This window comes from Palaemon carinicauda, chromosome 7 (assembly GCF_036898095.1).
Source record: "Palaemon carinicauda isolate YSFRI2023 chromosome 7, ASM3689809v2, whole genome shotgun sequence".
NCBI lineage: Eukaryota > Metazoa > Arthropoda > Malacostraca > Decapoda > Palaemonidae > Palaemon > Palaemon carinicauda.
The window spans coordinates 61,505,311-61,517,857 of NC_090731.1; the positions used below are offsets into that span (position 1 = coordinate 61,505,311).

The 12,547-nt window shown below is 33.4% G+C and overlaps 1 pseudogene; it reads right to left on the reverse strand.

The window, feature by feature from the left end:
- LOC137643588 (carbohydrate sulfotransferase 11-like) overlaps window positions 1–11,853 on the reverse strand; it is a 16,304-nt pseudogene extending 4,451 nt beyond the window's left edge.
- Between the last annotated feature and the right edge of the window lie 694 nt (window positions 11,854–12,547).

The following is a 12,547-nucleotide window of genomic DNA, read 5'->3' on the forward strand; positions in this document are numbered from 1 at the left end:
AAAGAAGAATGAAAAGAACGAAACAAGAGAGGAAGAAAAAAAGAAACAAGACAGAGGCAGAAAAGGAAAAAGTCACATGACAGGAAGAAGAAAGACTAAAAAAGAAACAAGATAGAGGAAGAAAAAGAAGAAAAAATAAAGGAACAAGCTGGAGAAAGAAGAAAAAAGAAAGAAACAAGCTGGAGAAAGAAGTAAAAAAGAAAGAAACAAGCTGGAGAAAGAAGAAAAAAGAAAGAAACAAGCTGGAGAAAGAAGAAAAAAGAAAGAAACAAGCTGGAGAAAGAAGAAAAAAGAAAGAAACAAGCTGGAGAAAGAAGAAAAAAGAAAGAAACAAGCTGGAGAAAGAAGAAAAAAAGAAAAACAAGACTGAGGAAGAGCACAAAAAAAGAAAAATAAAAAAAAAAAGGATCGTCCGAGAAAAGCGCAGCGTAACACCACACTTGTAGACAACAGTAGTCAGTCCACATGTTCAAATAACCGCTTTTTTTGGTTCCCCTAGTCTCATCCTGCCGGAATTTTAAACAGTTTGAGGCCTTACCCAATCCACCTGGAAGCTGGAAGCATCGGGTGACTGAGGAAGGAAGTACTGTCCGGACAGCTGGTAGAAATTACCCTTGGCGTGGGTCGTAGTATCGAGGAAGACGTTGGTTGCCGAAGTTTTGAACTTCTGACACGCCTTCTGCAGGAGGAGTTGACGGGCTCGGTTCACTTCCTGGGGATTGAAAGGAGAGGTAATGTACGCTCCGGCGATTTGTAGGAATTGAATGTTTTCTAGAAATGTGCTGGAATTTCATCTGCTTTCGGAAAAGGTTCTTGGATTAAATCTGCTATCTAGAAAAATATTAGAATTGAAATTAATTTCTAGATGTTTTGAAATTGAATATGCTTCCTAAAAACGTACTGGAATTAAATCAGGAATTTCATCTGCTTTCGGAAAAGGTTCTTGGATTAAATCTGCTATCTAGAAAAATATTAGAATTGAAATGAATTTCTAGATGTTTTGAAATTGAATATGCTTCCTAAAAACGTACTGTGACTAAATCATATTTCTGCTTTCAGAAAAAAAAAACCCTTTTGTTTGACTGAATTGTCTTGAAATTACTGAAATTGACCTACCTAATGGCTTGTTACAAATGAATTTAGTTTCTGTAATTTCATTTGCCCGTTGAGTTTCTTTTGAAATTTAACTAACCTTCTGAATTTTTTTTAGAATTCATTAAATATATGGATTAATTGTGGGAGTGTAAGTTCATTATAAAAACTACCTGTAGGCCTAATGAATGAAAATGGTTGGAGTCATCAAAAAATGCATGGAAATTAAAGATTAAATTCCGGAGTTACTGAGAATACTTGAATTGAATAATTTCTTGCAGTTATAATGAGGTTTTTAAAATTATATGTAAGTGTAAATGCATATAATTCTACCTTGCATGCAAATATAGCTTTCTTTTAACACACACACACACACACACACACACACAAATCTACTCAAAATAAGCCTTTTTACAGAAAACTATGTGAGAATTATTTCAATATCTTGACTACTTAGAGCTTAGACAGTACTGAGATCTATTATATTCGAGCTCAAACCAGTCTCCTAAGATCTGTGACAATCCTCCTTATAAGTCTGATTTATTGGATAAGGGCTTGTAGCTCATTTGATCACTGAAACTTGTTAATTGGTCTAGGTTTACTGTCAGACCCAAGCCAATCTCTGCATAAAATTCATAATTGTAATTTCTATAAAGTTTTAATTCATCATCATCATCATCATCTCCTACGCCTATTGACGCAAAGAGCCCCTGTTTAATTTCGCCAGCTTTTAATTCAATACTTCTCCATTCATCATCTACTTCACGCAGGTTGATCTAGATTCTAGACATAGATATTACCGAGATTTTAATCATGCTACACTCAGAAAAAAATAGTTTTATTAATGAACAAGTGAAGAAAATAAGAGAGTAATGGTCTCTTCCATTGTAGCTTATCAAAAATGGGCGTGAAACGTCAATTTAACGCCAGAACTCGCTCTACTTTCTATGGTCTGTGATTCTTGAAATGAGTCTAATAAATGAACCACTAAAAAATAATTTGTTTTTATTGTGAACTGGTCATAAATAAAGCAAATAAAAAAATATCGAATAAAGTTTACCTTCGCCGCCATATACTCCTCCTCGCTCATTAAACCCAACTTGATGTTTTCCCTCTTCCAAAAACTGGTGTTTACACTCCTCGTGAAGTTCCTGCCCTTCGCGTCAGTGGAAGGAATCGTGGTCTGCAGGAGCACGGTGTCGTTAGAACTTCTTTCTTGTGTAGTCACATCGTTGTTCAAGAAGTTTTGGTTGAACGAAACCCGAGTAATATTTATTACGTAGTCGTAGGTCTGATATACCTGAGGAGGAAGGAGAGTATATTTTGATGAGCGCCCGTAGAAAAGATATTGTCATACAACAGGCATTATGGACCTACTTCGAACTTGAACTTTGGGCCTTAGACCCCTAAAATCCATGTTTTTCTCCCCTAGTGTCTATGTGGAGAAATAGGTTACTATAAGGTAAGGTAGTCCTTGATTATTGTATATTTTTCCTTATTTCTTTTCCTCGCTGGGCTATTTTTTGATAATTTCCTTTTCTCACTGGGCTAATTTTTCCTTACTGGAACCCTTGGGCCTATAACAACCTGCTTTTCCAATTAGGGCTGTAGGTTAACTAATAATAATAATAATAATAATAATAATAATAATAATAATAATAATAATAATAATAATAATAATAATAATAATAATAATAATAATATTGACTTTAACTTAGACATATAGACACAGAAATTAAAAAGATCGTTATAGCAACTGGGACTTAGGGGTTAAATATTACTCGTTATATGGTACAAGGTCTATAGATATAAGACCTTAATCTATAGACCTTGATATGGTACATATAACCTTATTTTCATCATTATTACACCGATAAGATCAAAATTACAAATTAATTATTCCTTAAATTTTCAAGTTGCGGATTTTCACAACTATGATCCATTGTCTAAATCCAAGTAAAAATTATACCCAGAGAGAGAGAGAGAGAGAGAGAGAGAGAGAGGAGAGAGAGAGAGAGAGAGAGAGAGAGAGAGAGAGAGAGAGAGAGAGAGTTTATTTAAAATAGGACTGTAATTTACGTGAAACGGAAGGGATGATGAAAAAAGCTAATGACACCCCTAACGGTGATTATCCACGCTAGAGATAGGCTACTGGGTGTAGCTTTTCCTTCTTCAAACTTCATAGATTAAGGAAGACTTTATTTCATTCTTTACTGGCAAAGTATTATTATTATATTATCATAGGAAAACTATATTTTTCTGAAGAACGCATACATAGGCCTATACATATATTCTTCAGAAAAAAAAAACACCAGTTTCCCTAGGAATAAAATCATAGTTCTGTATATACAGTCCACTACACCTATGCTAATATGAAATTAACGATTCAGACTGTAATGATCATCCTATCAGTTCCGTGACTAGTTTATATAATGGGCAGCTTGAACCAACACAGAATACTTTCCTTTTATCGGTTGAAACTGGTTACTAACTTACTACGTTGCTTTCGCTTTCTCTGGGCTCCTGTTTCTACCTAGGCCAGAATATCTCGTTTTCTCTCTTAAATAGCCGGATATTAAGGTAATCTAAGCTAGCTATCATTTCTCGCTGCAAGAATAAGCTATTTATATTCTTCCCAAAGGAGAATATTTGTGTATGTGGAATGATCTTCCGAATCGGGTAGTATAATCGGCAGAACCTCAAAAGTTCAAACTTGCAGCAAATGTTTTCATGTTGAACAGGCTGGCATAAGTCTTTTTAAAGTTTATATACGAAAGATCTGTTTTAATGTTGTTACTGTTCTTAAAATATTTTTTTTAAATTGTTCATTACTTCCTATATAGTTTATTACCTTGTTTCCTTTCCTCACTGGGCTATTTTTCCGGCTTGGAGCGCTTGGGATTATAGCATCCTGCTTTTCCAAATAGGGATATATATATATATATATATATATATATATATATATATATATATATATATATATATATATATATATATATATGTGTGTGTGTGTGTGTGTGTGTGTGTGTGTGTGTGTGTGTGTATGTATATATATATACGTATATATATACAAATATATATATATATATATATATATATATATATATATATATATATATATATATATATATATATATATATATATATATATATATATATATATATCAGACTAAATATTTAGATAGATATGCACAAGCACAGATTCAACCCTTCCCACCCCCTCTCCCTTTCCTAACTACAACCCGCTGTTCGGCAATTTGTGGGAGAGTGTGGTATCCGAGTGTACCTTTCGTGTTACTCTCTCTAACCAGTGTACGACTACTTTTTCTACCCTGAGCGTGACAGGAAAAATTTATAAATACTATATATATATATATATATATATATATATATATATATATATATATATATATATATATATATATATATATATATATATATATATATATATATATATATATATATATATATAAGATTAACCACAATTCTACCATCCCAGTGTTATCCTATGAATTTATCTGAGTGCGAAATGTATCACGTGACAATCATCTCTCTCTCTCTCTCTCTCTCTCTCTCTCTCTCTCTCTCTCTCTCTCTCTCTCTCTCTCTCTCTCTCGGTAAACCCCGTTGGGAATATTACAGAATGTTGAAGAAAAAAATAAACGATAAAAAAGTTATATGCTTTTTTATAAGCTGCTTCGCCTTATCAAAGGCAACAGGTGGCGGTATAAGAATAAACACTGGAGAAAAAACTATAATTTCTTCGATTAGTTTTTTAATTTGGTAAATGGAGTATAGACATTAAGTAACGAGGGACAACGTACAATACTTATCCATGGTCAGTTTCCCATGATTACTGTAGAATCTCATAATAACGATATAACGGACTAAACATAGATAGCCGTAATGTTCGTTTTGCAAAGGTCACCGTAAAAAGCTTACATAGTTCTGAGATATTTTTAATTATCCATTGTATATTTATGTATATATAGTTAATCAAACCAATTTTACCTTTATGTATTTTTTTTAATATCTTCATGATAAAGAGCACACTAGATGAATAATTAAATAACAATGATATCAATAGTTTTTATGCAAGTCCATCTGAGGAAATGTAAACATTGTCTTTGTCGTCAGCTGATTTCAAGCTGCCGCCCTCAAGAATAGGAACACATTATTATTATTATTATTATTATTATTATTATTATTATTATTATTATTATTATTATTATTATTATTATTACTTGATAAGATACAACCCTCGTTGGAAAAGCAAGATGCTATAAGCTCAGGGGCTCCAACAGGGAAAACAACCCTGTGAGGAAAGGAGACTAGGAAATAAGAGAAGTCATTAACGATTGAGATAAAATATTTTAAGAACAGTAATAGCATTAAAACAAATATTTCACATAGAAACTCTGAAAACTTTAAAAAAGGAAGAGGAATAAGATAGAATATTGTGCCCGAGTGTACCCTCAAGCAAGAGAACTCTAACTCAAGACAATGGAAGGCCATGGTACAGAGGCTACGGCACTATCCAAGACTAGAGAACAATGGTTTGATTTTGGAGTGTCCTTCTCCTAGAAGAGCTACTTACCATATCTAAAGAGTCTCTTCTACCCTTACCAAGAGGAATGTAGCCACTAAACAATTACATTGCAGTAGTTAACCCCTTAAGCGAAGAAGAATTGTTTGGTAATCTGTGTTGTCAGGTGTATGTGGACAGATGAGAATATGTAAAGAATAGGCCAGATTATTCGGTGTGTATGTAGGCAAAGGGAAAATGAACCATAACCAGAGAGAAGGATCCAATTTACTACTGTCTGGCCAGTCAAAGGACCCCATAACTCTCTAGTGGTAGTATCTCAACGGGTGGCTGGTACCCTGGCTAACCTACTACCTATAAAAGGTTGATAGTTGCTTGTAGTGTTTGCAAACTCACCAGGATGGGGGTTTATATCCTCCCGGGTCCTAGCTTGGATACGGATCATATGTATATATGGTCAGTCTCTGGGGCATTGTCCTGCGAGGAAATTGTCGCTGTCCCTTGCCTCTGCCATTCATGAGCGGTTTTTAAACCCTTATAGGTGTTGATTGCCTTATAACTGTATACAGTAGGGTGACTGAATATGAATATGATAAGTTGTGCCCTTTTATGGAAAAGACTATAGCTTATATTAAGGACAAATCTTAGTTCGGTGGGGGGAGACTTTAGAGAAAACTAGGGGATAAAAAATGGATTTTGAGCGAAGCGACAAATCTATTTTTAGGTGAGATAGCCATGATGTCCTGAGGGAAGGTTCCTTCAGTAGGAACCTTCCATCAGGACGTCATGGCTTGAGCCCAAAAAGACGGATTGAAATAAAAGGGAGTCAGCTGAAAATTTAAATTTCATGGGTAGAATACAAAACCATCAAGTGCCAATATAATCACATATAAATGAGGAAAATACTGAATGCCCTAAGAAAAATTAATCCAGGAAACCGATACACAGATGGTTTTGTGATTTAGCAGTCGTCTTCTGATGAAATAAGAAGCATGGCAATTGTTCAGTGGCCACTTTCCTCTTGGTAAGGGTAGAAGAGACTCTTTAGCTATGGTAAGCAGCTCTTCTAAGAGAAGGACACTCTGAAATCAAACCATTGTTCTCTAGTCTTGGGTAGTGCCATAGCCTCAGTACCATGGCCTTTCACTGTCTTGAGTTAGATCTCTCTTACCTGAGGGTACACTCGGGCACACTATTCTATCAAATTTCACTTCCTCTTGTTTTTTTTTTTAGTTTTTATAGTTTATATAGGAAATTTTTATTTTAATTTTGTTTGTTATTGGTCTTAAAATATTCTAATTTTCCGTGTTTCCTTTTCTCAATGGGCCATTTTCCCTGTTAAAGCCCCTGGGCTTATAGCATTTTGCTTTTCCAACTAGGGTTGTAGCTTACCAACTACTACTACTACTACTACTACTACTACTACTACTACTACTACTACTACTACTACTACTAATAATAATAATAATAATAATAATAATAATAATAATACACTTACAAATATAATATTCTTGTCTTCATTTCTTGAACGACTTTGTTATATTTTGATAGTAGGAAAAGTAATATATTCCAAATTACTCACCAATATAGGCTGTAGGCCTATTCAATTTGTGTTCATTGGGCTTATGAAGTAATTCTTGTTTTCGCGAGTTCCATTTAATTCACATTCCTTAATTATGTCATTCAAGGATAAAAACCGAAAATATCGAAAATATGTTAATCCCAGCTGTATTATTATTATTATTATTATTATTATTATTATTATTATTATTATTATTATTATTATCATTAAATGCTAAGCTACAACCCTAGTTAGAAAAGCAGGATGCTATAAGCCCAGGGGCCCCAACAGGGAAAATAGCCCAGTGAGGAAAGGAAACAAAGAAAAATAAAATATTTCAAGAATAGTGATAACTTTAAAATAAATATTTCCTATGTAAACAATAAAAACTTCAACAAAACAAGAGGAAGAGAAACTAAATAGAACAGTGTGCCCGTGTGTACCCTCAAGCAAGAGAACTCTAACCCAAGACACTGGAAGACCATGGTACAGAGGCTATAGCACTACCCAAGACTAGAAACAATGGTTTGATTTGGGAGTGTCCTTCTCCTATAAGAGCTGCTTACCAGAGCTAAAGAGTCTCATCTACCCTCACCAAGAGGAAAGTAGCCACTGAACAATTACATTGCCGTAGTTAATCCCTTGGGTGAAGAAGAATTGTTTGGTAATCTCAGTGTTGTCAGGTGTATGAGGACAGAGGAGAATCTGTAAAGAATGGGCCAGACTATTCGTTGTCTGTGTAGGCAAAGGGAAAGAATCGTAACCAGAGACAAGGATCCAATGTAGTACTGTCTGGCCAGTCAAAGGACCCCCGAACTCTCTAACAGTAGTATCTCAACGGGTGGCTGGTGCCCTGGCCAACCTACTACCTCCTATGTTTTGATGTTACTCTAGGTGTCTTCCTCTCTTTTTTTTTTTTTTTTTTTTTTTTTTTTAATAGTTTATATATGAAAGATTTATTTTAATGCTGTTGCTGCTCTTAAAATATTTTATTTGATTTGTTAATTACTTCTCTTGTAGTCTATCTATTTCCTTATTTCCTTTCCTCATTGGGCTATTTCCCTTGTTGGAGCCCTTGGGCAGAGCATCTTTCTTTTTCAACTGGGGTTATAGTATAGCAAGTAACAACAACAACAACAACAACAACAATAATAATAATGATAATAATAATAATAATAATAATAATTATTATTATTATTATTATTATTATTATTATTATTATTATTATTACTATTATTATTATTATCATTATTATTATTATTATTATTATTATTATTATTATTATTACTTTCTAAGCTTCAACTCTAGTTGGAAAAGCAATATGCTATAAGCCCAAGGGCTCCAACAGGGAAAAATAGCCAAGTGAGGAAAGGAAATAAGGACATAAATAAACGATATGAGAAATAATTAACAACTGATAAGATATTTTAAAAACAGTAACAACATCAAAACAAATATTTCCTATATAAACTATAAGAAGACTTATGGGGCGTCCTGTTCAACATAAAAAGAAGAGAATCGATTTCCATTCTTGGATTATCAGTGTTTCGAAGAAACCCTCTTTAGAATGTAGAAGTTTCATACAAAGTCGTTTTTATGTATATTTTTTTCTTTGAGTGACAACCAATTCAATTTCCGTTGGACAAAAGTTAAAACTTGCAGAAAAATGTTTTAACTTTTGAAGGAAAGTTTTTTTTTTTTTTTTTTTTTTTTTTTTTTTTTTTTTTTAGAATTAACTGCATACCAACTATAGTACTGTGTACATGATGGTACAGTTTGGGAAGACCAGAATGCAAAGGATGGACCGAATTAGGAAAAATTTTACGCAATATACATGAAGAACTAACTGAACGACTGTGCCAGAGATTAATATCCAGATCAGGAACATGAGATTTAATAGACAGCAAGTTTTTGTCCAACAAGTCAAGATGAGTCAAATGCTGAAGACCAGATAGAACAGAACTCAAAACTAAGGTAGAATAAAAAAAAAAATTAAAAGAATAAATAAAACATCTCTTCAGAACAGGTTGATCACCAGAAATTTTAAAACTCTCAATACGCCAAATTTTTGTGAAAAATAATGAAGAATGTGTCTCTCAAAAGTAAATTTGCTATAGAAATAACACCCAATATTCTAAAGGCATTGTATATATTTAAAGAATCATTATTAATGCAGAGATCCGGATGTTCAGGAGCCATTGCCCTTAACCTTCTTAAAATCATACTTTGAATATTGAGTTCAACTTCATCCTCCATAATTTGTACCATACCATAATTTTAGCTAGAGCTCAATTAAGGGATTCACCAACCCCGCGTCTACATTCAGCAAATGGAATTGAAGCAAATAGAGTAGTATCCTCTGCATATGCAGCGAGCTTGTTTTCATGGAATTGAAGCAAATAGAGTAGCATCCTCTGCATATGCAACGAGCTTGTTTTCATGGAAATGAAGCAAATAGAGTAGCATCCTCTGCATATGCAACGAGCTTGTTTTCATGGAATTGAAGCAAATAGAGTAGCATCCTCTGCATATGCAACGAGCTTGTTTTCATGGAATTGAAGCAAATAGAGTAGCATCCTCTGCATATGCAACGAGCTTGTTTTCATGGAATTGAAGCAAATAGAGTAGCATCCTCTGCATATGCAACGAGTTTGTTTTCATGGAATTGAAGCAAATAGAGTAGTATCTTCTGCATATGCAACAAGCTGGTTTTCATGGAAATGAAGCAAATAGAGTAGAATCCTCTGCATATGCAACGAGCTGGTTTTCATGGAATTGAAGCAAATATAGTAGTATCCTTTGCATATGCAATGAGCTTGTTTTCATGGAATTGAAGCAAATAGAGTAGCATCCTCTGCATATGCAACGACCTGGTTTTCTAGGCTAAACCACATGTATGCATATGATATGAAAAGTAATGGGCTAAGAACATTACCCAGAGGAACACCAGACATAACATTCCTAAACTCACTATGGTGCCCATTAAAAACTACACTTTACAATCTATTACTCAATAATTTAATAATGATGCTAAGAAAATACCTACTTAGCCTACTCCCTACCTGGTTGAGTTTGAAAACAAGGGCCTCATGATTAACACGATCAAAGGCAGCACTAAAATCATGGCTAATCATACGAACTCCATGACCATAATCATAGGATTTCTGCACAGCATTGGAGATTGTAAGAAGGGCATCACATGCTTCAATACCTTTGCAATAACCAAATTGCAAACTAGGAAATATTTTTACATGCTGCCAACACAAGAGTCTTGCTACAGTCAAGCCAATTTATAACGAACGAATGAACAGAATATTACATTCAGCATACCTAGGTAGATTTTTTGCCAAATGTTAAAAAATAGGTAATATGGGAGTTATGTAAATTGGGAGGTAATTAACTACCTGATAGTGTAACATTACCAATTCTCCAACAAATGCAAATAGAATCTCTTGCTAACTTGCAGAGAATAACAAACAGTTTAGAAGCAAAGAAATCAGCAGTCTTTATAAACAAATGAAAAATATATTTTGGATTTACACCATAAGCATCAAGGTCCATGATTAGTTTTTAATTTCACGGGACCGAAAAGCTAAATTAATTAGATTAGCCATAGGAAAAACATTATTATTATTATTATTATTATTATTATTATTATTATTATTATTATTATTATTATTATTATTATTGTTGTTGTTGTTGTTGTTGTTATTATTATTATTACTTGCTAAGCTACAACCTTAGTTGGTAATGAGAAAGATCAGCTAAAAGAGTTTTTTTTTTTTTTTTTGGCTAACAATATTTGCTTATCGCTTACACTTACAAATATAGTATTCCTGTGAACATTTCTATTACTACTTTGTTAGATCTTAATAGTAGGAAAAGTAGCATGTTCCCGATTACTCGCTAATATTTCCCACAGTTTGTGTTCATTTGGCTTATGAAGTCATTCTTGTTTTCGTTAGTTCCTTATAATTTATATTCCTTAATAATATCATCCAAGGGTAGAAATTGAGTTACATGATTATCAAATTGGAATAATTTTCGATATGGTTTTAATATCATAGACTGAGGTGCTTTCTTATATTTTTTATGTTAAGAGTTAGTTTCATTCCTTTCGGCGTAACTGACTTCATTGAATACATCAAAAACCTTCCTCAAAGGCGCTATCGCCATATAAAAATTGATGTACAAAATGAATTATAAATAAATGCAAATAGAACAGAATTCAAACTCACCTTTGTATCCCACTGATAAGAATAAAGAACACAGTAAGTATATATCATCAGAAAAGCACAGCCACACGATATACCACAAACCCAACTCTGTTTCGGCTTGAATCCCATCTCCGTTTCCTGTCTTTTCCTTCTCTTTGACTAATTTGTTTCCTTGAAATATATATAGAATTTCTTGCGTTATATCTAATAGTTAATCCCTCCACAGAATGCGTAAAGGAGCAATTTACACGAACGAAAAAACGTCTCACTCATTTCGAAACGGGCAACTTTTCCGATTCCCATATTTCGTGTCATTTTCAACTCCGAGCGGCCGTTGTTATGAAATAATAACGTATATGTTTTATATCTATGTTTCCATTTTTGCTTGCCCCTCAATAGTGACTATATTTAATATTTATGTCTCCATTTTTATTTGCCCCTAAAAAAAACAGAAGAGGGAGATGCTAGTTACACAAGTGGCGTATGTCTACAAACTGGGTAGACTAGAAAGTTCATCTCTTGCGAGTCGAGTCAAGCAGAGGAGCGTTCACTTTGCTTATGTTGCCAGTTACCCCTTTTCATTTGCAATTTAACCATTGCAAAGGTATTGAAGCATTCGATGCCTTTCTTACAATTTACAATGCTGTACAGGAATTCCATGATTGAGGTTTTGAAGTTCGTATGATTGGCCTTGATTTCAGTGCTTGACAATGAGGGCATTGTTTTCAAACTAAAACTTTACATACAAATCAGTAACTTTCTACTATATGAATGACGGATAACCTTATACTCATCCTTAGTTTAATAAAATCTTATTCTTTTACAGTAAAATTAGTATTAGTTTCCTTTCAAATGAATCACAATTAGGGAGTGCTAAAAATAATTAAAAAAAAAACACGTTTATACCGGGGTATGGTAACTGTGTTTAAAGGGACTGTGCAACAGTGCAAGTCTGGTTTAGATTTTTTTAACTAGTTTCAACACAGTTATTCAATTACATCTTGTAATTATCTGCTAGCGCTAATCTTCGATTTAAAGTGATTACAAAATTGCTGGTAGCCTTGAGTCTCTCTAATCTAAAAATTATTGTTTTTATTTGCTTTTTATTTTAAAGAAATATATATGAACTTT